General features: G+C 30.0%; 1 long non-coding RNA gene across 1 annotated transcript; it reads right to left on the bottom strand.

The window, feature by feature from the left end:
* Positions 1-442: 442 nt before the first annotated feature.
* On the bottom strand, positions 443-4,666 carry LOC143231413 (uncharacterized). The gene is made up of 4 exons (XR_013016909.1): positions 4,524-4,666; positions 3,460-3,612; positions 1,867-1,919; positions 443-798 (listed from the first exon to the last, which is right to left on the bottom strand). It is a non-coding gene; the product is annotated as an uncharacterized LOC143231413 (long non-coding RNA).
* Positions 4,667-4,957: the final 291 nt, after the last annotated feature.

Here is a 4,957-nt window from a genome sequence, read left to right as displayed (position 1 = left end):
CACGCCAGATGTATCGTGTTGCATGCAGTTGCCTTGCATCTGGTTCCTTGTGGTCAAAATGTTGTTGCAGTGATAGAAAATACTTCTATGGATGATAACTTTGAAACTAACTCAATAAAAGGGTTGTACCTTGCACAATTTGATATCCTATGTCAATAGGGTTAAAGTTTGAATCTATGTAAAAGGGTTGTAACTTGTGCACTTTGATATCTCATGTCAGTATGGTTAACTCTTTCGGCACTGAATAACTTTTAATGTTTAGCATGACGCTGAATATATATGTTTGATACTTCAACTAATTACGGTATCAGTACTAAAAGCATGATATCTTGGCAATAACTCAACAAAAGTCCCTGAAATATTCAGTGATTGTACCCAATACTATATATGTTAAATTTAATACATAAGAATAACAGGAATAAAGGAAGGTCACCTGCCGCGCTGAGCCTTCAAGTTGACTGCAGTTGCCAAATGCACTGAAAGGGTTAAAGTAGGAATCTATGTAAAATGGTTGTGATTTGTGCACTTTGATATCCCATGTCAGTAGGGTTAAAGAGACACCACACTGATATCCTGTGTCAGTAGGGGTAAAGAGACACTACACTGATATTCCATGTCAGTAGGGTTAAAGAGATACCACATTTTTTTCTATGCTCAGTTACAATAAAGCAAAAATTAACACTTACCTGCAATATTCCACACTGGTGTCAGTTTCAGAAACTATATTCATATGAACAGAAAAGTCACTGATATTGAAATCTGACAGAGTAAAGTTCAGAAATCCATTCAGTGACCCATCTGGTGAAATGAAAAATGTATAGAATATTTTATTAACAAAACGTGAAGTACAGGCGATGGTCAATGCCTGAAAAGTAAGAATATAGAACTAACAGTTCAGAAAATAACACACTTTCACCTTAAATAATATACTGCAACATTATTTAGTTTGATAGTGTAGGAACAAACCTTATTGTTTCACACCATTAAGTAGATTTGACAATGTAGAAAAAAATATTCACATATTTAAACATTATAGTGCACGGTTTTATAGGTATGACATTATGGATAATAATAAAATTCACTGTGTTAAATGTCTATTGCATCACTAACCATGCTTGATAGAACAGAATATAATAGCATTTTCATTTTAAATTTATTATTACATCATTACTTTTTGAATTACATGAACATCAATTTACTATATAGAATTATTATACTATATAATTCCAAAATAAAGTAATAATATGATGACACTGTACTTCAAGTGATCAGAAAGGTTAAAAACGATTTATTGTTTCTATTGACATTAATATGTAATACATTATAAACTCCTGTCTCTTCATGATAGTAACAATTAAATCTTTATATTGCATCAAAATTGTGATAGATCAACACCATGACTATTCTTTAATGCACAAGATTTGGTCTTTAATTAATAACAACCGATGGTCAGTAGGTGTAAACCTGTAAATTGACTCATAAAAAGAAATCACATCAATGTATTTTATAAACCCACTAAAGATGCATTAGAAAATCATTGCAGAAAAATACACAAGTATACAGAAATTCTAAAAGAGATCATATTAAGTTACAGTTTTGGAACTGACCTATACTTATAACATTAATTACATTAATTTAATAATCACTTTAAACATCAAACGTTTCTCAAAATAATTTCATAATTTAGATAAAATTTGAAAGGAAATGCAGAGTTTATTTCACTTATAATGATTCTTAAGGTGTCTCACTCTAATATCATACATGTGTATGAAGTATTCCTTTATCACTGTAATCAATGTATGTGATATTACTAACAGTTAGTATTAAGAACAAGTACAAACATTGCTCATAATTCTCTGTACTTACATTTGTGATGACAGAAATCTTTCCAACAGAATTAAGAATTCTGTACCATATTCCTATCAAAATAGAATCAACCTATTAGGATAACTGGAATATATTTCAATAACTTTACTGTCTAATCTTTTATTATTTTTTGCTTACAAAACAATTCTCTTTCATTAACATTACATTCATGTATAGAATGGATTATATATATCTCAGCTAAGTTATGAATTAATACTTATCACTAAAGACTAATCAGGAGTTATTAATTAACTCTAATAATTCTTCTCTGTATATTTAGTGTAAAAAAAATCGAGGTTTAAAATAAAACAAACTTCAAAGTATGAATATTAGATTACTTCACTATCTGGGTAACTAGAAATGTCATAATGAAAATACCTAAAAGGCTAAAATCTAAATATTTCTTACAACTGATTGGTTCACACATGACTGTCAAATGATTGTTATTATTTACTAATAACAGTCCTCACTCAGTTAATGGAAGAGTGTTTGTATGTCATAGAGAAATTTTGTATCATGACATTGTTGTCTACAGTTTAAGAGCTTCAGACTGTGATTTCTCTGTTCTAACAGATTTACCATTATACATTTGTTTTAGTACCTATGCTTGTTTCAGTATAGTTTTCTTTTTTGCATGTGACGTATACTGTTGGCCATGTATTGCACAAGAATAAGATTTAACAATATTTATTTTACGAAAACACTAGCATCTTCCAACTTTGGTGAATATTCTAGAAACTCACAATAAACTATATAAACTAACATGCCAAGAGCAGGAAGAATATTATTAGTCAGTTAAAGTCAGTGTGATATAGGCCTCAGAAGCTATAATTGTGATTAACACCAATTAATCATAAAACTACAAAATTGGAGCCAAGGTACGTGGTAGATTTTGAACATTACAAACCATTCAATTTCAGCACATTAACTTGGGATGCTAGTATTTTTACAAGGACATTAAATAGCATCCCTGGAAAAAGTCAGATTGTAACCAATGCAAAGCCATACAAGATAGCCAGCTTAAGTGAGGTGTGACAGTCTCAACTTGGATTGAATTTGCTTGTCATGGACCTGGACTGTCGATAAAATATCGAGTTCTAGACCATATATAAAACTCAGTATTGTTTCTAAAACTCTTGTACCTAAACCATAATTTGTAGTAACTCTTATTATAAATTGTATCATTATTCTTTTTTGTATATTTTAATATATTTCTGTCAAAAAAGAGAATAGTACATGCCAGTCTTGTTGGCAAATATATTTTAATACATACTAACATTTAAATAACAACTAAATTCAAATTACCAATTATTTACCAATATTATTGAAAAAGCTTTTGGGCTGAGAAAACACTTACATAGAAGAGCTTAACAACGTTTCGACCTTCTTCGGTGTTTTCTCAGCCCAAACGAGCCGCTTTTATATAAATTCTCAACAAGTGGGTTCTCGTCATCACTGAATAATACATAATGTATGTAACTTAATAAATCAGAGACTTGTCTGAAATAAAATATATGAAACATTGTCAATTTACTTTCTTCTTAACAGACTAAAACTAAACAGCTTGCTGTATTCACCACACTGTGCACTCACCAATGTTCTTAACTCTTTCTGCAACAGGTCGTCATAAGAAAGTGATAAACTTCCTAGCATCGAGCCTGATTTCTGTGATGTTGTTTAGTAAAGCAAATAATGGTGCCAGAGGAAATGCAACCACAAAAATTGTGACAAATCCAAACTGCAACACTGGAGAAGGGGAACAAATTACAGAAACGTTTATTAACTAAACTGTACATTTAATGTTTAAGGAAGTTTTTTATGATTAGACAGTTAAATATAGTCTAAAGTTACTGTAATTAATGGAGAAAATCTAACCTAATGTAGTTGATTCAGGTCTAGAGGTGGTTGAATAATAGATTTAATTTCTAGTATGACATAAAAGTCAATACAGAAACATTAACGTCAAAATCAAGTAGCATAATAATGTTTCATTTAAAAAACAAACAAACTAAAACACAGAAAAGGACCTTTAAAATTGCTGTACCAGAAAATACTAATCATTGAGGTGGTGTAGCTGTTTTACAGGTATTTAATAAATGTTTCCTCTATACATTATACTGTTCTGAAAAACAAGCTGAAACCCATAAAAAAAAAAGTGTTTGTTGTTAAATGCAAAGTTGTACAATGTGGAATTTGACCCATAACCACAGCAGGAATCAAACACTTAATCTTAGCATTATAACCCTTCAGGCTTAGCAATGAACACAGTTCATATCCATTTCTGCGTCTTCAAAAAACTTTCTAAATGCTGCTCCAACTATTGTTTTCACATGCATTATCATCATATTGCACATTTAATCTTTACTGTTAATTATATATTAAATATTTAAAAATATTTTAAACTATGGTGGAGGAACTTAAAATAATATATCATTCATTTCCATAGTAGTCAGTTACTCAGTTAACTTAAATTAGAATAACTTTATTTTAAGGCTCTTGAATGATGTACAAACTACGAGGTAATTGTTAAAGATTTAACATTTTTCACAGACATGGAAAAAGTACCATTTTAATCTGTTCAAGTTCTTATGTGGAACATATGTATCTATTAGTGTAGTTATTTTCACATCATTATTTTAGTTAAACTTAAGCCTCACCCATTTCAAGATATTCACCAAAAAGACCCAATTCTTCTTGGTTTATTAAGTTGTAGTCACTCTCCCACTGAGTGGGTGCAAGGTTTTCATGAACACACTCACCCTTTTTATGCACTGACCACTTCTTGTAAACCCACAATAGCCATCTAGATATATAAAACAAAATTTTTTACCTAGTTTTAAAATAATATCAGTTTTGTTGTTGACATGAATGTATAAATAGTTTAACTTTACATACAATCTGACTTACTACATGTTTGACTGAACATTAATAAACTACAAATCTTGAACACATCAAAATCACTTTTTGAAAAAAACCTACAACACAGTTCTTAAGTTTCAAAATGAGCTGACTGTCATAGAAAATGTTCTTACATGAAATTATTGAAATAAATATCTTTTAACTAAAAACCTTATGGAACACCCATTTCCAT

The sequence above is a fragment of the Tachypleus tridentatus genome, chromosome 11 (genome assembly GCF_004210375.1).
Source record: "Tachypleus tridentatus isolate NWPU-2018 chromosome 11, ASM421037v1, whole genome shotgun sequence".
Taxonomy (NCBI): domain Eukaryota; kingdom Metazoa; phylum Arthropoda; class Merostomata; order Xiphosura; family Limulidae; genus Tachypleus; species Tachypleus tridentatus.
This window is presented reverse-complemented; position numbering and strand designations above follow the sequence as displayed.